Source organism: Rhinopithecus roxellana, chromosome 17 (genome assembly GCF_007565055.1).
Source record: "Rhinopithecus roxellana isolate Shanxi Qingling chromosome 17, ASM756505v1, whole genome shotgun sequence".
In the NCBI taxonomy this organism is placed as follows: domain Eukaryota; kingdom Metazoa; phylum Chordata; class Mammalia; order Primates; family Cercopithecidae; genus Rhinopithecus; species Rhinopithecus roxellana.
Genome location: NC_044565.1, coordinates 35599732 through 35622123, shown reverse-complemented (window position 1 = coordinate 35622123; position 22392 = coordinate 35599732). Strand labels below are relative to the sequence as shown.

The 22392-nt window shown below is 41.2% G+C and overlaps 1 long non-coding RNA gene and 1 pseudogene across 2 annotated transcripts in view; both read left to right on the top strand.

Moving 5' to 3' along the window:
• Window positions 1-720: 720 nt before the first annotated feature.
• Window positions 721-3944, top strand: LOC104656198 (annotated as a pseudogene).
• A 12913-nt stretch (window positions 3945-16857) lies between these two features.
• The window catches only part of LOC104656185, a 51160-nt gene continuing 45625 nt past the window's right edge, over window positions 16858-22392 (top strand). For both annotated transcript variants that reach the window (XR_004054326.1, XR_004054327.1), the window contains exon 1: window positions 16858-17005. This is a non-coding gene — a long non-coding RNA (uncharacterized LOC104656185). The remainder of the gene's footprint in view (window positions 17006-22392) is intronic.

The following is a 22392-nucleotide window of genomic DNA, read 5'->3' as shown; positions in this document are numbered from 1 at the left end:
CTGGGGGAGCTTTTAAAATGGATCCCTCTAGAAGTTAACTGACCTTCCTGAGGATGACATAGTGTTGCAGGGGGAGGACAACAGGGTGAAGCTTTTTGTGTCTGAATGAACAAGGGACTTCATCTCTGGTTGAACTTACCTTTCATGTGGGGGCTTCTCTCTGCTAGAAAAAGTCTAGAAAAATATATTGGGATTGGAAGCCTCTTTTCACCAAATGCAGTTTAACCAGACTTCTGTCTGGGTTTGGGCTCATGGTGGAGTCCATTTTACTTCTAGGTAAAAAAAAAAGTCCTTGAATCAGACAAAAGACAACAGGTAGTGACGGAGAAGGCCAATTCTCATACTAGCACATACTTCAAAGTATTTGCTTTTCCTTTTTAGGTTATGGAAAGGAGGCTGTCTTGATACCAAGCTTTAGGATCCACCCACAGGAAAAGGCGATTTCTCAAGTGTCGAGTCTTGGCACACGATGCATTAGGCAATCAGCCCCTGTCTGTTTGATGGAGTTGTACAATAAACATGAGCTTGGGGGAATCAGGAGCATTTCGAGAAGCATCTCTGGTGGAATCCTGATGCTGGAGGCCTCACTTTGGGATGTGACATTTTTGGGTTGGCTGACTAAAGCTATTCCTGGAGGTCAGCTGGTGGTTTTGCAGGTTCTTGGCTTTTTCCTGCATTCTGTCATTGTGCCTTGACTGTTTTAGTGGGGCAGGATTCCCCATGACTGAGGATGGTGGTCGTGGTGATGGTGTGAACAGTAAGACTGCCCTCTGCATCAGGTTAGGAGATGTGGGAATGAGACAGAGATGGAGGGGTAAGTTCTGACTTAATCAACCGGATCAGCCTCACTAAACCAGGTAGGTTTCAAGCATTCCCAGACACTAAGCCTATTCTTAAATCTGCAATGCAATGTTGGTGATTTTAGCCTTCTGGAAGACCTTTCCTTAGGTTAGTGTGACAACAATTTGCTTAAATGTGGGACAATGTAAGGTTCTCTTGGACTCACCTTAGTTCCCCTAATTTAGTGCATCAGAAAGGGCACTTTGATTTATCCCAGCATGGAGGTCAGAGATTAACAACAGGACAACAAGCGTATACTAAACTCTTGCCATGAATGTAGCAAGTGCAGTGCAGTGTGTAGACGCCATAGAATCCTGTCATGGCCTTTGCCCTGAAGAGGCTTCTGATTTTGAAGAGGTAGGATTTATATATGTTAGATTGAAAGTGAGGACTCCTGCAGATGCAGTTGTAAAATGTTGTCATCCTTTCCTTCTAAGCCTGGGCTGTGGGGTTAGCTCTCCATTCCCTGGGTTGGATCTAGAGAAAGTTCCATCATTTTTCTGCCTACTCCAGGATCTTTTGTTTGCAAAAATGTTCTTAATTCAGTATTATCACAGTGGTTTTCAACCCGGCCCATCAGAATTGCCTGGGCAGCTCTTAAAAAATATTGATGCCCAGGCTACCCCCAAGATCAGTGAAATAAGAATCTTCGGTGATGAAAAAAAAAAAAGGATCTTTGAGGATGAAGCCCAGATATCAGTATTTTTAAAGCTTCCCAGGAATTCCAGATGGATAGCCAGGGTTGAGAACCACAGAAATGAAATGTGCAATTCTAGATAAATCATGAAAAATTCCAATTTTATTTAAAATGAAAACCTCTCCTGTTCTCTTTCTCTGGCCTACAATTCTGAGTTAGGGAGGAAGGCTTGAGAAGCCTTGACTTCTCACCTGAACTTACAAGTGTTTTCCTCCTAGCCAGCTTGCTCACCGATGTTGCTGACTGCTCTGAGGTTGGGGTGGGCAGGAGGGGAGGACAGCTAATGGCTGGGAGAGTCTCATGTGACAGGCATCAGTGCCACCTGAAATGGCTTCTTCTGGCTGTGGGAGAAGTTTGAGGTTGATTTGCTTTGGGGACAGAAGCAAAAATTTGTGTATTCTTCGGAGATTGACTTTCATCTCTGGGAGTCTCTTCTCTACAGTTTCTTTGGTTTTCTAGTGATCTGACTCACACAGAGAGACTCTGCTGTGTCCCAGTGGCCCCCAGGAGGCCATCTTAGACAAAGTCCCTTAAGAGGGTGCCAGGCCAGCTCTCCCTCAGTCATGCAGGCCCTCCTCTCCTCTCTCTGCTTTCAGCCCTGGTACCCACCCTTTCCCTTTAGACTCATTCATCCAGCGTTCTGGCACCACCCTCTGGTACCCCACAGACTTCTGGGGACCTTGAACAGGCTCGATTATGTCTCCCGGAAGCTCATTCCACCAGGTTTGAGGTGAGGAGAAATACCACTTTGGCAGAAAACACTAGTTGTCCCCCAATTTTTTTTTCATTTGTTCTCCTACAGTGACAGAGTGAGTTTCATCTGCAAATGTGGCTTTTCAGAATAAAGACAACATTTCTCAGTTTCCCTAGCAGCTAACCACCATGGGACTAAACTCTGATCAATGGCGTATTGAGTCCCATTGTCATGGTACTAAATTCTGATCAATGGCATATTGGGTACAGTACATGCAGTGTAGGCAACTTCCAGGAAATATCTTCAAAAGGAGATGGCATGGCCTTCTCCTCAACCCGCTTTTTTACTGGATGGAAGGCAGTTGGCTGAGATCTTGGTTGCAGAAGTGGGAGCAGCATGTTGAGGAGGTTGGGCAGTAGGCAGGAAGCAGCCTGGGCCCCTGATTAGTCATACACACACTGACTACTGAAACGTGCATGTGTGAGGGAAAAAAACTTCCATCTTTTAAAACCCACTGTTCATTATTGGTAAAGCCTGAGTCCTGTCCTATCTCTGTCTCTCTCCCCACCGGACAGCATGAGCTTCACCACTCGCTCCATCTTCTCCACCAACTGCCAGTCCCTGGGCTCTGTCCAGGCACCCAGCTAAGACGCCCGGCCAGTCAGCAGCGTGGCCAGCATCTATGCAGGTGTTGGGGGCTCTGGTTCCCAGATCTCTGTGTCTCCCTCCACCAGTTTCCGGAGTGGCATGGGGTCTGGGGCCCTGGCCGTGGGGATGGCTGGGGGTCTGGCAGGACGGGAGACATCCAGAACAAGAAGGAGGCCATGCAAAGCCTGAATGACCGCCTGGCCTCCTACCTAGACAGAGTGAGGAGCCTGGAGACCAAGAATCAGAAGCTGGAGAGCAAAATCTGGGCGCACCTGGAGAAGAAGGGACCCCAGGTCAGAGACTGGCCATGCGCCAGTCTGTGGAGAGCAACATCCATGGGCTCCGCAAGGTCATTGATGACACCAATGTCACTCGGCTGCAGCTGGAGACAGAGATCGAGGCTCTCAAGGAGGAGCTGCTCTTCATGAAGAAGAACCAAGAAGGGAAAATAAAAGGCCTACAAGCCCAGATTGCCAACTCTGGGTTGACTGTGGAGGTAGATGTCCCCAGATCTCAGGACCTCACCAAGATCATGGCAGACATCTGGGCCCAATATGATAAGCTGGCTCAGAAGAGCCAAGAGGAGCTGGACAAGTACTGGTCTCAGCAGATTGAGGAGAGCATCACAGTAGTCACCATGCAGTCCACCAAGGTTGGAGCTGCTGAGATGACACTCACGGAGCTGCTTGGAGATCAACCTGGACTCCATGAGAAATCTGAAGGCCAGCTTGGAGAACGGCCTGAGGAAGGTGGAGGCCTGCTACGCCCTGCAGATGGAGCAGTTCAACAGGATCCTGCTGCACCTGGAGTCAGAGCTGGCACAGACCTGGGCCAGGGCAACAGTGCCATGCCTAGAAGTACGAGGCCCTACTGAGCATCAAGGTCAAGCTGGAGGCTGAGATTGCCATCTACCACCGCCTGATGGAAGATGGCAAGGACTTCAATCTTGGTGATGCCCTGGACAGCAGCAACTCCATGCAAACCATCCAAAAGACCACCACCCGCTGGATAGTGGATGGCAAAGTGGGGTCTGAGACCAACAACACCAAAGTTCTGAGACATTAAGTCAGCAGAACCAGGGGACCCTTTGGGGAGCAGGAGGCCAGTGAAAAGTTCAGAGGTTAAAAAAAAAAAAAAAAAAAAAAAAAAAAAAAAAAGCCAGGCACAGTGGCTTATGCCTGTAATCCCAGCACTTTGGGAGGCCGAGGCAGGTGGATCATGATGTCAGGAGATCGAGACCATCCTGGCTAACACAGTGAAACCCCGTCTCTACTAAAAATACAAAAAAATTAGCTGGGTGTGGCAGCATAGTGCACCTGTAGTCCCAGCTACTTGGGAGGCTGAGGCAGGAGAATCGCTTGAACCAGGGAGGCAGAGGTTGCAGTAAGCCGAGATTGTACCACTGCACTCCAGCCTGGGCCACAGACCGAGACTCCATCTCAAAACAAACAAACAAACAACCTACAAGCAAATCCACTATTGTTATGGGTTGTCTGACACAACTGAACCTAATACTAAGTAATTCAGAATTTTGTCTTGAAATGGAGTGCTAAGCATTAGCTTGGGAAGGTGATAGGCTGCAGAAACATAGATGTTGCAGAATAGGAAGAGGGTCATCCCCATTAGATGGTAGCAAAAAACATTGGGTAAAATTGCATCTGCTACACCTCAAAAGGCAGACCATGTGTTAGTGAAAATGGTAGAAAAAGCCTAGAATGTTGGTGGTCAGGCAGCTTTTTGCTGCTTTTAGCAAAGTCCTACAGGAGAGAGTTGAATTCAGCTGAAAGCTAGTTAGTCTACAAGCGGATGTGGAAGGAAATGTCGCTTTGCTAAGGGAGGCACTCTGGGATGCAGCCTGCACTCTAACTTGACTGAGAGTCTAGCAATTTGGAGGTGTTTGAAGTGTTAATCAAGCTGACTGTGTCTGTACCCCAACTTGAACCTGCCCCAAGAGGTGGCTGCAAAATGACAGCCTCGCTGACATGTAGCACTGTGGCCCCAAACCCTCTTCAAGCAACTTACTTTACGAGTTCTCTGCCATCATGGGAATCAGCTTAGCTGGTTGCAAAAATCAAATCTTACCAAACTTTTGTTTCAGTAGCTACTATGTTAAGAGAGAGACAGGTGTGGCCAAACACTGGCCAGTAAGTAAAAAGCCTGAGACTTTAGGCTTAAAAGCTGTGTCTAGATGACATTGTTGTCTGTGGTTTTTCACACATGGAAACAGATAAACTGGAAGCCTACTAAAATTTTGAGGGAATCATATTGGAAACAAAAAAACCTGTGAGCAGCATTCTGTAGAGTAATGCCTGTGTTCCAGAGACTGCATTAGCAGGAAGAGTGTGTCTGTGAAAGGAGATTGTGTGTGCCCTCCAAGGCCCATTTCAGATGTGGTCAAGAGGATGATGGATAAAGGAGAAACTTCCAGAAGGTAAAGCCAGGGCCAGTGGACAAGGGGATTATTCTCAGAAAGGAGAGTGAGAAGCTGCCAGAGTGTCCAACCAAGGAAATGACTTCACTATCAAGGACAGGAGCCTTTGCTATTCCTGCCCAGTGGGATATGATAATAGTTATGGGCCAGTGACTTCTGGGCATTTCCCCTTCTCCCCATTTCCAAATGGGAGTCTTTAGAAATTGTTGTTATCTTGTTTCTTCTCTACCATTTTAATTTTAGGTATGTGATGGGAAGATAACTCACTATTAGCATATAGATCACCTGACCACTGAGAGCTGCATCTGGGCCTGAGGGAGAGGACTGGGCACCAGTCATACACTCTGGATTTAAGCTGAATGCAGTTACTGATTGGGTTATTGCCTTCCTTTATGGAAAGGATGGGTATGTTCTATGTATTTCAAGATGGGTGCACATGGGCATTTTTAGGGTTAAAGAGGTGGATTGTAGGGCTAGGCACAGTGACTCATATCTGTAATCTCAGAACTTTGGGAGGCCAAGGAGAGAGGATTGCTTGAGTCCAGGAGTTTGAGACCAGCTTGGGCAACATAGTGAGATCCCCTCTCTACAAAAAATTAAAAAATTAACCGAGCATAGTGATGTGCATCTGTAGTTCCAGCTACTTGGGGGTCTGAGGTGGGAGGATTGTTTGAGTCTGAGAGGTTGAGGCTGAGGTGAGCAATGATTGTGCCATTGCCCTTCAGCCTGGGTAACAGAGCGAGATCTTATCTCAAGGAAAACAAAAAAAAAAAAGAGGTGGATTATGGAAGAAACACCTAGTTTCCTCACTGTGTCTTCCGCAGTGATGTAGCCTTAGACTTTTGACTGGGCATAGGGCTTTTCAGAATAAAGATTACATTACCCAGTCTTCCTTGTAACTAGGGTTAGTTATGTCACTCAGTTCTGGCCAATGGGCTATAAAGACTGTGTGTGTGCTGTGTTCAGGAAGTGTCCTTAAAAGGACTTAGACCTTTCTCCTTTCTTACTGGTGGGAATGTAGATAGATTCACCATATCAGCCTTGAGCCATTACTTTAGACATTTACATGAGAGAGGAATACAGTTCTTTCTTTTAGAAGTCATTTGCTTTGTGTTTTCTTTCACTTGCAGTTGAATCCAATCCTGTAAGGGGACGTTAAGACAGAAAGCACACTAATAGGAGAATGAAAATGTCTATTTCCCAGGTTGCTCAATTTCAACATTTTATACCATTAAGGACAATGGTCACAAAACTGTTTCTCAGACCATTTCCCCCCCATTTTTTAAAAGTTTTATTTTGTTTTTAATTGACACAATAATTGTACATATTTATGGGGCACAGCGTGATGTTTTGATACATGTATACATTGTATAATGATCAAATCAGGAGAATTACCCTATCCATCACCTCAAACACGTCATTTCTTTGTGGTGAGAACATTCAAAATTGTGAGACCTTTTCCTTGGAATTCTTGCATAGATGGTTTGACATCTTGCTTTGGAAAGTGAGGATAGCTGACACCTATTTTCTAGGTGCTCTAGAGGAGTCAGAAAGAGTTCTATTTTAACATCCTGTTATAATCATGTATAAAAACTAATAGTTCCAGAAAATGCACACTATAGTTAAATGACAGAGTGTGTGTTATAGACTACAAATGCTCAAGGAATATAGAGAATGGATACATTATTGTAGGCTGGATTCGTTAGAGAAGTTTCTGAGGTGTAACAGACTTGAAATGGAGGGAATGAAGGTCTGTGATAAAAGATAAGAGAGTGTGCCAGGTGTGCGTGTATGTGTAGGGGTGAGGCAGTTCAGACTGCACAGGTAAAAGCACTGAAGTAGGAATGTGCATAGTTCACACGGGGCCCTTTGTTTGGATCTTTATAGTTCTTGGTGAAACTTGATCTCTATCCACTTCCTTGATTTTTCTTCTCCTTTGTCTTCCAGGGTTGATTTATGACTGCAGGATGGTGTCTTGACCACCTACTACCTTTATTGATGGAAAGTAACACCCCTCAAAGAACCTTCCATGTATTTATGGGTGTTTCAGGAATGGAAGACACCACTGTCTGCTTTTCCCAAATTCATTCTCCCATCCAACCCCAACACCAGTACATGTCCCCAGTCCAGGTATTTCCCTGCTCACAGACCACAGTTTTGTTTGGGAATCAGGCAGCTGCATTGTTAAGGAAGCTTAGACCCCACTCACATAAAGAGAGATCGTCTTATTCCTGTAAGCCAAGCAAGGGAATCTTGTTCCCCTGTTCTGTGGTTGGTAGAGGAACTTGGCATGTAGTACAATTCTGGCTCTTGAGTTGCAAGGAGGACTGGAGAAAGAGGGTGCTGCTTCTGGGAAAGTTATCTTTGCCAGGGATACAAGGAAGGGGTGTTCTGCCTTACGCGTTGTGTGAGCTTGTGATGCCTAAACCATCCACAGTCATCTCACCACCATGAAGGGACAGCCTGAGACAAAAGCCAACATGCCTGGGAGGGCAGAGCAGAAAGACAGAAAGTCCCTGGGTCTTTAATGGTGTCATTGGATTGAGAACCACCCAACCCTGAAATTACTTGACTTCCAGACTCTTTGTTACATGAGAAAATAACCCCTTTTTGTTGCTTAAGCCATTTTAGCTTGGTTCATTTTTATTTGGTGGATTTGCCAGAGTGCTGCTCCCTGTTCAGAAACGACCTCAGTTCTTCTCCCATCAAGGGTGCTATTTGGCAGCTTCTGCTCCTCATACCACCTGGACAGAGGCTACCAGGGCTCCTCCTGCTGGGGAGCCCTTTGCAACCACTACATTGACCTCAGGGGAAACAGACCCAGCTGTTACTGTTGACACTTAATCATAAGCATGGGATCAGTCTTTGCAGGAATTATCACTTGTAATTCCAGACAATGCAGCAGAGCCTGGGATATAACTTTTAACAAGACTTCACGGAAGGATCGAGGTTGATGGAGGGGGAGTGCATATGCACAGTAGCTTGCAACTGAGGCATGCATGGCTCAGGCCATTTTTAGAGTGTCTTGGTAGCCCAGCTCCCGGTCTTATTGCTGCTTTGTCTGGGGCAACTTAGCTAACACCTCGCCCCCTGCTCCCTGTATTCTACTTCCGCCCCCGGAGAGAGTAGAAAGATTTCCCTCACACTAGTCCTTGGGCTGTGCAAACTGTGGTCCAAGGACTGGCAGTATCAGCATCACCTAGAAAGTTATGAGAAATGCAGAATCATAGTCCCTGCCCTAGACCCAGTGAAATATAATCTGTATTTTAATAAGGCTTCTAGGCAATTTGTAAGAACATTAAAGTTTAAGAAGTTATTCTAGTCTAAGACTTGCCTCTCGCACCTTAATTTCCTATTACAGATTTGAACTCTACCCGGGAGGACTGACTATGGGGACTTTTTTTTTTTTTTTTTTTTCAGGGAAAACTCCACCCTCATAGTGATTGTGGACTTTTGGGCTCAACAAGATACTTACACAACCCCAACACCACTACATAGTCTCAAATCCAGGCTGATCAGTTTAGAAAAATGCTCACTATGTGACATAAAAAGCCCAATCCAGGTAGGGGTTAAGCCTGTTCCTTTTTTTTTTTCAGTTTTTTTAAAATTATAAAAGTAACATTAAAATATTAACATTTAAGACAAAAGTGAATTTTATATAAGTTAATATTACCTTCTCATCCTTCTCCACATACATATATATTTAATTTTTACATATTTGATTTAATATTTAATGATTCAATTTTATATTCTACATTTGTATTCAATATTACACTGAGACAGGCTTCCATTCTGTTATTCTTTTTTTCTTTCCCATAGCCTGTATTTGCTCATTCTTACATCACTGAGATAATTAATGTTAAAAACTTGATTCACATTTTTGCATACCTTTCTCCATCCTCATGCAAATATATGCACACATGTATATGCCCTTTTTTTGGGGTCAGTTTCTCTTTTCTTACAAAATAAATTATATTAAGCATTTATATCAGGTTGGTTTTTTCCCCCCTTAACCATTATGGCAGGCTCTCCAGGTCAGTAGGCACAGAGATAACTCCTAATAGCTGCATAATATTCCTTAGTATGGATGTATTATAACTGATGCAACTCTTTTCTCTTACTAATGAACATTCAGGTTGCTCTGGTCATATGTTTCCTTACACAAAGGGTCTTATGTATTCCATAATTTTACCTCTAAAGACAGATGCCTGTAAGTAATATTGCTGGGTCAAAGGATATATAGGTTACAGTAAGCTAACTGCTGTAACAAATAGACCCTAGAATATATCATCTTTCAAATATAATAAAAGTAAAATAGTCCACATTAGTTCCAGGTACTCAGAGGTCTCTGCTACACATAATCACTCTGGGATTCAGGCCACAGGAGCTTGCTACCTTTGACAAGTAAATGTAGTGTCATAACTGAGCTAGGACTCAGTTGTCTCCTACAGAAGAATCTGGAAAATGTAGTGTAGGTGTGCTCAGAACAAGAGGAAACAAGTTTTTTGAATAGTTAGTTTGTGCTACAAAGGGTCAATGAATATTTAATTTAAATATCTATTACCAAGTTGCTTTTGCAAATGGTGGTAACAGTTTACATTCCCACTAGCAATATGTGAAAGAGTCCGTAATCTGGAATCCTTGCCAGTGCTGGATGGTATCATTCTTTAAATGTTTCCAAATCTATCGGATGAATAATTGTATTGCTTTAATTTACATTTTCTTGATTATTACTGGTTGTCTTTTCATAAGTTTAACAGTCATCTGGTTAATTCATTTCTTTCCTACCTGTTCTATGTTCTTTTGTCTCCTTTCTTGCCTTCTTTTGGATGATGATGATGATGATGAGGATGATGATTGTTATTTTTGAGACAGAGTCTCTGTTCTGTTGCCCAGCCTGGAGTGCAGTGGAATGATCTCAGCTCAGTGAAACCTTGTCTTCTCAGATTTAAGCAATTCTTGTGCCTTGGCCTCCCGAGTAGCTGGAATTACAGGCGTGTACCACCCACGCCTTGCTAATTTTTATTTTTGGTAGAGACAGGGTTTTGCCATGTTGGCCAGGCTGGTCTTGAACTCCTGGCCTCAAGTGATCCACCCACCTCAGTCTTCCAAAGTGCTGGGATTACAGGCGTGAACCACCACGCCCAGCCTGGATTATTTTTTATTATTCTATTTTCACCTCTTTTAGTCTGCTAATCTTACATTTTGTTTTTGTGCTCTTTTAGAGGTTATCCTAGAATTTAAACATAGCTCCTAGACTTTTGAAAGTCGAATGTGATGTTTCAGGTTGGGTCTCCCAGGAGACAGACATTGAGGTGTAGTTATTGTTCAGAAGGTTTACTGGGGAAATGTTCTTGGCTTAACACCAGTGGAAAGGAAGGAGAGGAAGCAGGTTTGTTAAAGGGAGAAGTTGGGTTGTGCTGCAATTAGAATGAAAGACTAAAGCGCTCTCCAGGGAACCTTGGAAGTGGGGATGGCTTTTCAGCATTGTCTTGAGTTTGGGTAAGGGGCCAGGCTTTTATATCCACACATTAAGCAGTTATTGGATGTAGGCTGCCTTGGGAAGGAGGCATGTCACTGGGCAAGGTGGCCCTTTTCAGCTGATGGCAACTCATAAGGAGAGGTGACAGCTGAGGGAGTAAGTCCCTAAGTCTTGAAGGGGAGGTCTGACTGGCACGGGTTAGATTACACCACATGTAAAACAGTACTTTTACCTCCACCCAAGCAATTCAAAGACCTTAGAACACTTTAACTTCATTTGACTTCTGATTTGTATTACTATTGTCATTTATATTTTTTCTGTGTATATTTTAACTCCCTTGACATGATTATTATAGTTTTTACATTATATATTCTTTTATGTTTACCCACATACCTTTTCTGTGGCTCTTAATTCTTTCTGCATTTCTAAGCTCCATTTGAGATCCTTTTCATCTTCTCAAAGAACCCTCTTTAGAATTTCTTTTGGTACAGATCTACTGGCAATACATTATTTCAATGTTTCTTTATCTTAAAACATCTTTATTTCACTCTTTCTCTAGGGATATTTTCACCGGTATAGACTTCCAGGCTGGCAATTATTTCCTTTCCTCTGAAAATGACATTATATTGCCTTGATTCTTGAAGTTTATTTTCTCTGGATGTAGAATTCTTGGTTGATAGCTTTCTATTCCAGCACTTTCAGTGTTTTACCAATGTCTCTGGTATCTTAGTTTCAAGTGAGAAGTTCGTGATATTTTGAATCATTGTTTAGCCGTGTGTTTTGTATTCTTTTCTCTGGTTGTTATCAAGATTTTCTCTTTATCTTTGGTATTCAGCAGTTTGAGTCTGATGATACTGATGTCATTTTATGTGTGTATGTCCTGCTCATGAATCACTGAGTTTCTTGAGTCTGTAAATTTATGTGTGTCACTAAATTTGGAAAAAATTGGAAATTATTTCTTCGTTTTTTTATGTCCTATTGTCTCTTCTTCTTCTTCTTCTGGGATCCAGTTATATGTATGTTGGACATTTTGATATCGTCCCACAGGTATTCAAAGCTCGTATTCTTAGCTAGAATCTGCCTTGTGGTTTTGTGCTTTGGGTGTTACCCAGAGATTTGGGCTGTTTAAACACAGAAATTGTGGTCATTCTTTCTGACTGTATCCTTTCTGAGACTTCCCTCTCCCTTCCAGTGGCTGATTATCATGAACTCTGTCTTCTGCTTTTTTCAAGCCAGTGCAGTAGAGGTTTGCTGTTGGAGTTCTATCAGAACTACAGTGTGCAGCACCGACTTTGGCCTACACTCAGGCAAAATACTGTAAAAATGGTCAACTCACCCCATGCTGTTCCTTTTTTTCAAGTGTCTACTTTCTTTCACAATTTACCTGTGTTTGTTCACTTTCCAATGTCATCAGGTTTTTATTTTTTCTAATTTTGTCCAGAGTTTATAGTTGTGATATGTGGGAAATCTGGGTATGGTAGCAGCTACTTTACCATATTGGAAGTGGAAGCTCAGCTGTTCTTTTTTTCAGCACTTTGCAAGCATCATTCCTTTGTCTCCTGGCTTTGTGAAGCATGTTCACTATGTACTGGTTTCAGTCTCAAGGAAGAACTCTAAACACTGCACTAGTTTCAATTCACTTGCATGAATCTGGTAACACAAGAAATTAAGTGAAGCAACCTTTTTACTCATAGATAGGCAGCAGAGGGCAATAGAAACCTAGGATTCATGATGAGCTGGTTCCCTAAGGCTCAGGAAAGCTGCCCAGGGAGGATGGAGTCTCCTATGCATTTATCCCACTTTTCACCACAGCTGAGGGTGCCTGAAAATGTGTTCCACTTTGGGTTTTATACCAGAGGAGACTGGACTCACTGTGCTAAAGTGTTGCAGGAGATCTTGTTCCAGGAGGGACTGGAACAGAGCCCAGGCTCTTCTGTCTAGTTCTTCCTTATCTCAGGCCGTTGCAATACCAGCATATTCTATAGTTATTCTAGAGAATTGTAAGGGAAAAAAGAAAGTAAGAATTGGTCACCAATGTCATCTGGGGACATGTCCAGCAAGCTTCAGTTATTTCTGTTGGGAATTCAGCTGTCAGTCTTATTGTCACTCTATTAAAGGTAATGTGTCCCTCCACCGCTGTCCCATCTGCTTTTAGGATTTTCTCTTTTTCTTTGACCTTCAAAATTTTACTGTGTTTATTAAGATTTGGATTTCCCACAGCCTGGCTATTTTCTTCTGGCCTATCTTCCATATAACCATTATCTTTTTAACTGCTGCTAAGCCCCACTCTTGAATTTTTAATTGTTGTATTTTGTATTTTTGTTGTATTTTTGTGTTTTTTGTTCTATTTGTTGTATTTTTCTGTTCTAGCATTTATACTTGATCCTTTTAAAAAAGTTTACAGTTTGATATTTTCCATTTCATCATATAGTATCTTGAACAAGTTAATCTCAATTGCTTTATAATCTGTGAAACTCAAATGTCTTGATTTTGTGTTAGTCTGTTTCTATTGTCTATTCTTTTCTGTTGGTCTTTGGTTATTTGATCTCATCTCCTAGCATGCTTAGACATGCATATAAGAGCTGTAGAGCTAATTTGAAGTTCCGTATGATGTTACATTTTTCCAGAGGACCCGTTTTGTGTCTGGCATGAAGTTAACCCAGGGACAGATCACCTTGATCAGACCTGGGATTGAGATGATTGGAAGGTAGGCTTCAGATTTTGAGGTCGGATTAATTTTTGTTCAACATTATGTCTAGGGTATAGCCAGTGGGAGTCCCAACTGAAAGCATAATGTGGTTACCAGGGCACCTTCTCTTTGGTGATCTCGGAACTCCAATTTTTGCTTACCTCCCCACCTGAGACTGTCAATGCTCTGTCTAGTCTTTCAGCTGCCACTTTCTGCTCAGGCTTTCAACCTTTTAGCTATTGCTTTGAAACCTGTGAACACCAAGAGGGCAAAAGCAGTGATGAATATTGGACTCAATTCTCTGCAGTTTTCTGTCCAGGAATGTGGCTCCTCAAGTCTTCCTCAGCTTGGTAGGTCTCTGAAGCCAACAAATACATTTTAAAAAGTATCTTGTCCAGGTGTTCTAGTTGTTTTCAGTGGGAAGGTGAGCATTTAACAAGCATTGCCACCATTGCCAGAAATGAAGATCATCAGTTTTTTGGTTTTTTTTTCTCATGAAGGGGTTTAGTGTCATGAAGGGATTTTTTTTTCTCATGAGGGATTTTTACATGAGAAAAAAAATTTGTTAATTTTCAAAGCTTATGAGAACAAAAGAGAGTAAAAAGGAGAAGACACAGGATGATTGTTCCTCAGTATCCTTGGGCAATTGGTCCCAGGATCCCTGCAGATACCAAAATCTGTATGTGCTTAACTCCCCTACGTAAAATGGCATAGTATTTGCATGTAGCCTATGTATGAACATCTTCCTGTTTACTTTAAATCATCTCTAGGTTATTTAGAATACCTAGTATAATGTAAATGCTGTGTAAATAGCTATTATACTATATTATTTTACAGTTTGTATTTTAAACAATAATTTTTCTTGAATTTTTTTGAGCCTTGATTGGTTGAATGCACAGATGCAGAACTCATGAATATGGAGGGCTGACTGTATACCTTCAATGTCCATGAATTGCATCAACATTTTATTTTATGAAAATATACCTCTGCTTTATATTATTTCTCTGTCAGCAAGGTATTGCTGTTTTTATGTGATCCTTTATAGCATAGGGGAAGGCTCTAGAATCTTACTATTGTATATAAAAGGGGAACAGTTCTCACTGCAGGGTTCCCATGTGGGAAGAATAAAGTAGCCATCAGGCTAACAGCTTTCCTAGCATGGACTGCTGTAACTGTGTAACTAGATCTGATCTGTCATAACAACTCAAGTCATAATGCATCTCCTACAATGGCTGAGTTGTTTACAGGATTTTAGTTTGAGGTAGCAGAGGTTGTGTTCACGGCAGAGGAAAAGGTCATATGTATTCCCAGCCCAAGTGGCCTAATTCCTTATCACCAGGCATGAGACTCAGTGATCACGGCAGAGCTACCACCTTCGCTGTGACACCCCGTCACACCCTGTCTGCTTATCCTATCCATCCATAATCCTGGACTCCCCTGCTTTTGGCTTCATCTACCTATTTCTTCACCCTTTCATTCTCCCACCTGTTGCCTTTTGCTGCTAAACCCACATCTTCATCCCCTTAGTTCCACTGCACAGACCCATGCCTATGTCAGGGAGAGAGAAGGGAGCAGGGTCTCAAGAAAAACAGTGTGTGATAATGAGGTGCACAGAGCGCTTGTGCCTGTGATGTCTTCATTAGAAGGAACATAGGGGAAGACCTGGGGGCATAACAAATCTTGGGCTTCCTCACTGCAGCCTGCAGGTGACATGACAGTGATCTTGTCGATTGCATCAGCAGCCTTTAGGAAAAGTATAAAAATGTTCTCACTAGCAGATTAATAGCTTCTTCAGCTTCTCTATCCCTCCTCCTGTTTAGAGGTTAACTGTGAAAAGTTAAGAACCCTTTAGCAGGCTTTTTGGAAAATCCAGACTCTGGGATACTCAGAACAGTTCGGTTTCTTTAACAAATAAATTGCAAGGGAAAATATTGAGGAAGATCTATAGATGGAAAAAAGACAGAAAAGAAATAAATCAGTTGAAATGTATAGGCATTATTTGGATTCTTATTGAAACAAATACACGGTTAAAGTAGTATGACATTTATTAGACAAATTAGAAATTTAAACATTAACTGGACATTTGATATTAAAGAATTGATATTAAGCTTTTAAGTGTGATAGTGATATATAGTTAGATCTTGCAAATGTGAGTCCTTTTAGAAACACATAGAAAATATTGATGGATGAAATGAAATAATTTTGGGGATGGGCTTTGAAATAATAGGATTGGGGAGAGTGGGTGGGGGTCTAGGTGAAACAAAATTGTCCACGAATTGATAGTTGTAGAATCTGAATAAAGAGAACATAGGGGTTTGTTATACTATTTTGTCTACTTTTGCGTATCTTTGAAGTTTTTCATAATAAAAAAAATCTCTGTATTTCTGGACAACTTTGCAGAAAGAATCCCCAACAACTAATAATACAATTCAAAACCCTGTCCATCCCATTTGCATAAGAGTCCCCAAATGAGGTCTCTAGCATAAAGAAGCTTCCAGGTCTAAAGAGCATAGCACATATTGTGGGGTGGATCTTCAATTTTGCAGAAAATGTGTGTTGGCCTGGAGTCTATTCTCTTTTAGGTTTAGTGCTTGCAAGAGATCATTCAGATTATTCTATTTGTGTGTGTGTGTGTGTGTGTGTGTGTGTGTGTGTGTGTGTGTGTGTGTCTAATACCTACTTCAGTGCCTTTGAAATGTGGTTTCACCACATGCTACAAGATTATCCCCCTTGTTTATAGAAGAGTCCTGGTCCTGAATATTCCAGACAGAGCATCAGTGGATGAAATGGAGTTTCATAGGATTTGTATTCACATAGATAATATTAGCTGAATCCATACTTGGTGTCAGGTGTTAAAGTTAGTATTTTACATGCAGTATTTCCCTGAAATGTTCACAATTACTCTATAGAGAATTATACTTTTTTTTTTTTTGAGAAAAGAAAATGGAAGCTTAGAGAGTTGACATAACTTCTCCAAGGTCACAAAAATAGAAATTAAGATACAGAACCAGCTGGGGCTTGAAATCTAGGTTGCTTGACCCCTAAGGCTGAACTCTGCCATGAATTTTATGGTACTTCAGTTTATTGCAGATTAAATTAACTGATCCTGGGAAACATAGGCAAAGGTTAAAAAAAAAGGTTAAAATAAAAACAAACGAAAAGCCAAATGCCAAAGCTCTAAAGACATCTTCAGGTTTGCTAGAATTTAAAGGTATCTTATGGGGATGGGCCAAATGAAGTGGTTGCCATTCTGGGAGTGACCTTCCATAAAGCTTTCTGGATTCTGCTTCAGAGGACTTCACAACTGCATGTGATACAAATATTTTCTTCTCTTTCTTGACCATTGAAGGCACAGGACAGATGGACTTTCCTGAGCCACAGTAGTTTGCAACCCTGGTGATGACCTGAGACCTTGTTTTCCACGGGTGCTGTTACACTGCTATTGGAAGAACACCAGGAGAGGCTCAGCTTCTTAACAGACTGTCAGCGTAAGGCTTTCTCCTGGGCATGAGACAGTGGCCAAGGTGAGTTTAGGAGGGAAATAGAGCAGCCTTTTGTGAAGGGCTCCAGTGTCTCCTAGGTTAGCTTCATTTTCCAGATGGTTGGGGACACATAAAGCCTGGGAAAGACAAACTGCCCTCCATGGTGGAGGTGGGAGGAATTTTGTAATGCAAATAAAGCCCCAAGATGGAGAATAATTTAAATACATCCCATCCTAGAAAATTCTCTAAGGCTTATTTCACAGTGCTCCAAGTATGCTCATTATTTTTGAATTATTTCCAAGGGACCTGGTAGAAGACTAAAAGAAGCCTGTAATTATGTGACTATTGCCGTAGGATGTTGGTTTGTCTATGAACTTGCAGTCTTGGATAGTGATACCATTGAGAGGAACTCTAAAACTGGAGCTAGCCAAGGTCAAAATCACTTGGAAATATGCACCATGCTGGAGTGGCTGCAGAATAGACTTCAGAAGGAGATATCCATTCCAAAGACCTAGTATGTGAAATACCTGCCATAAAGTATATCAGCTGTTTGTTGCTGTCTTGAGGTCACTGGACTAGAGTCAAGCACCAGGGGTAAAGAGAAGGTCATTTTCTAAGAAATGCTCAGATCACTATGGGGAGCAACACTCATCAGCAAATGAAATTCTGTTGCCCCATAAACTGTTTGTTGGCAGAGGCTCTTCCTCCAAGGGGTGGAACTAGAGACTCAGAACTAATACTCACTCTCCTCCCTGCTCTTGGTATCCAGCTGTTTGGCAGGGCACCTGTTCACAGGAACCCCAGTGATTTCTCTAGAGAGCAAACTTTAGGAGGGCAATGGGATTTGCTCTTTTTTTTTTCCCACCAGAGAGAGGGAGATGAAAAATCTCCTAGGGATTCTTTCAGGATTATTAAGGTGAAAGTTTGAAGCACTGACTTTACAAGATGGGACTCTCTACAAAATAATTCTGTTATTAACAGTGATTCTGGGTGCTTCTTGGTTCTCTGACTCCTCCTTTAATGTGTTTACTCAGAGGAGAATTCAGAGAGTATATTTCTTCCTTCTTGCCACCTTTTAGTTTTAGTTCAATTGCTTATTTTGCCCAATGACTGGTACCACAGAAGAAGAGTTATTTATTTATTTATTTATTTATTTATTATTTTTATTAAGATCTTTAAAAAATTTATTATTATACTTTAAGTTCTAGGGTACATGTGCACAACATGCAGGTTTGCTACATATGTGTACATGTGCCATGTTGGTGTGCTGCATCCATTAACTTGTCATTTACATTAGGTGTATCTCCTAATGCTATCCCTTCCCCTTCCCCCACTCCATGACAAGCCCTGGTGTGTGATGTTCCCCACCCTGTGTCCAAGTGTTCTCGTGTTTCAGTTCCCACTTGAGTGAGAACATGCGGTGTTTGGTTTTCTGTCCTTGCAGTAGTTTGCTCAGAATGATGATTTCCAGCTTCATTCATGTCCCTGCAAAGGACATTAACTCATCCTTTTTTATGGCTGCATAGTATTCCTTGTGCATATGTGCCACATTTTCTTAATCCAGTCTGTCATTGATACACATTTGGGTTGGTTCCAAGTCTTTGCAGCACTATTGTGAATAGTGCTGCAATAAACATATGTGTGCATGTGTCTTTATAGCAGCATGATTTATAATCCTTTGGGTAGATGCCCAGTAATGGGATGGCTGGGTCAAATGGTATTTCTAGTTCTAGATCCTTGAGGAATTGCCACACCGTATTCCACAATGGTTGAACTAGTTTACAGTCCCACCAACAGTGTAAAAGTGTTCCTATTTCTCCACATCCTCTCCAGCACCTGTTGTTTCCTGACTTTTTAATGATTGCCATTCTAACTGGTGTGAGATGGTATTTCATTGTGGCTTTGATTTGCAGAAGAATACAGGTTTAATGAAAACAGAGCTTTTAAGAGAAGTTGTGAATTTGTCTGTTTGTGTGGACTATCCCATAACTCTGCCTGGGTCTCTTGAATTCATATGCAAATAATTTATCGAGACAGTGCTCTCAGGAGAACAGGTAAGGAAGTGGAAGAACCAGGACAGGGAACAGGAAGAAGCCATTCACATTGCTTTGGCTGTATAACAAATTACCCGTAAAACTTAATGGCTTAAAACTATGGCATCACTTACTTTGCCTGCAAATCTGCAATTTGGGCAGAAATCCATGTGTACAGCTTGTTTCTGCTCTAGTTGGCATCAGCTGGAGCAGCTCAAGGACTAGGGGTAGGATTGTATAAGAGACTCATGCACTCTTATGTCTGGTGGTGGAGTCTGGCTGTAGGGTGATGCCTCAGCTGGGGCTGTCAGCTGGAACATCTAAATGTGGCCTCTCCACAGAACATAATATTGAGAGAAAACAAACGTGGTAAAATGATACCATTTTCAATATGATACTGCGTATAGAAATTTAATAAACAGCCCACTGTTATTTATTTACAAATCCATGTATAAGTAGTAAAAGTATGAAACTATGACTAGATACACAATAACCTCAAAATAATTATATCTGGGTGACATGGTTTGGGTATGTCCCCACCCAAATCTCATCTTGCATTGTAATTCCCACAATTTCCACGTGTTGTGGGAGGAACCCAATGGGAGGTGATTGAATTATGGGGGTGGGACTTTCCCGTATCATTCTCATGAGATTGAATATGTCTCACGAGATCTGATGGTTTTATAAAGGGGAATTCCCCTGAATAAGCTCCCTTCTCTTGTCTGCCATCATGTGAGATGTGCCTTTCACCTTCTGCCATGATTGTGAGGCCTCTCCAGCCATGTGGAGCTGTAAGTCCAATAAACCTCTTTCTTTTGTGAATTGCCCAGCCGTGGGTATGTCTTTATCAGCAGCATGAAAACAAATACACTGGAGAATTATAGAGGCTTGAACTTCATCTGTGATATTTTATGTGTCTAAGAAAGATCAGAATCAAACATGATAAACTATTAACATCTGTTATGTGTGGATGAAGACTCTTTCTCCATACTATTTTTTTCTTTTTTTACTAATATACAGACAGGGTCTTCCTTTGTTACTCAGGCTGGTTTTGAACTCCTGAGCTCAGGCGATCCTCCTGCCTCTGCCTCCCAAAATGCTGGGATTACAGGTTTGAGCCATCATGCTTGGATCAAATTTTTCTTCTTATAAAGGAAAAATTGGGGGAAATAAGCACATCTTTTCAATTAGGGATGTTTACATTTGTACTACCTAAAAAAAGGCAGTAGTGTTGACGTAAAAACAAAACAATGTAGAATGAATTAAAAAATATGAAATAATGGAGTGTAAGGAAGTTAGAAATGAGTTGGAGGTTAGAAATTTGTAATGAAGTTATGCAGGGTGGTGCACAGATACTACAAAATAAAACTTTTCTTGGATATGGAGGGAAATAAGATAAAGATTAAAACGATGTGGGGTAGGGTAGAGATGGAGGCCAGAGGAATGAGAAGAGGGAACATGACCATTGGTGCTGTTGAGGAAGAGCTCACGCTCCATATTGCACAAAAGGGGCCATCAGAGATGTAATAAGCAGAAAGTTTCCTGAGGCAAAGAAAGTCTTGAATGTAGATGGAAAGGACTCACAGAGGTCCTGATATGGTCCAAGAAAAGAGGTCTACCCTTAGACTCCTCCTGTGTCTTTTGAATTATGAGGCTAAAGAAAGCTCTTTAAGCATCTGGGTTCAAAATTAGTCTACAAAGGAACAAAAATCAGGCTGGCCTCAGAGTTCCCCCTAGAGAACTAAAGAAGCTGATGCCCACCTACAGAGTTTTGAAGGTTAAGAATTGGGGATGTCACAACCCAAGAATTGCGTTAATTTGTGAAGACAATATTAAAAATTCTGCAATATGCCAAGCTGTACACAACTGGAAAAATTACTCAAAGTTTTACTCCAGCCAATTGAAGGATTAAGGACTTGGAAATCATTATGTAAAAAGATTTACAAACAGCTTTTTATTCTGTTTAGATTCTATAATAAAAAATCTAATTATATTAGGTATTTTCAAATGGATTTATAACCCAGGGGCAAAAAAAGCTAGGGTCTATAACCCTTCCATTAGTTGTTGTTGTTGGTTTTTGCTATTTCCATTAGTTGTTATTGTTGGGTTTTGCTATTTTTTCAGAATCAGGAAATACTTTTTTTTGGGTAATATTCCTTACCTCATGGGTCAGATGGAATCACCTTCTACTTAAAACAATACAACCTACTTCCTTTCTAGTACAAAAAAAGGGCCTGCAATATTTAAATGACAGGGCATTGTGTTTGCAGAATTACTAAACGCAGAAAGTATTTTTTTATCCCTCCATTGAAACTGATTTTTATTCAGCAATACAAAAAAATTGCATTGACAAAGAACTTGAGTAATAATTTTATGCTTCTTAGAACTCATTTTGAATGACCTGAGTATACAGGGTTTTTTGTAATTATGAAAAATGAATAACCTACCAGTGGCAGATATAATCTGTGATTAAAACCTCTTTATAACATCTTCCAACTAGGAATTGTGAATGACTCTTCTTGGGTTAATTGTACTTAAAATCAGAATATGTAATATAATCTTAACCATGTTAAATTATGCATAGAAAAAAAGTTTAAAGAAATAAAATAGTAAATGAGGATATCTGAGTCATGAGATTCTGGGTGATTTTAATTTCTTTGTGTATTTGTATATTTATAATAAACTGTATATTTCTTGTCACAAAAATGAATGCTATTATGAAAATCAGCATGTACAATTTTACCTATGCCATATGATAAAATTATGTGAATATTACACATGAGGAGAAGATTGAGGGGGTAAACTGTTGTGTTAAATGAACAAGACAAGTCTTTGGATGTTAGAGCTACAAATGATTTATTTTCCTTTTTTTTTTTTAAGACTATATGTGTGGCAAGACTATATATTTCTTTCCAATTGAAAAAGTTCTTTATTTTACAAATATACAGAAATAAAATATATTTTATCCAACATAGCAATGCTAAATGGGCATATATAGGAAAGGTATACCATATTTTCTATTTTTAACTCTTTAAAACTCCAGCCGGGCACGGTGGCTCACGCCTGTAATCCCAGCATTTGGGAGACTGAGGCGGGTGGATTGCCTGCGGTCAGGAGTTCGAGACCAGCCTGGCCAACATAGTGAAACCCCGTCTCTACTAAAAATACAAAAATTAGCTGGGCGTGGTGGCAGGCACTTGTAATCTCAGCTACTAGGGAAGCTGAGGCAGGAGAATTGCTTGAGCCCGGGAGGCAGAGGTTGCAGTGAGCCAAGATTGTGCCATTGCACTCCAGCCTGGGCGACAACAGCAAAACTCCGTCTAAAAAAACCAAAAAACTGTAGCCCTCTCCTCTTGCCAGTAAGTTGCTTTTAAAATCAATGGCAGTCCAAACAGT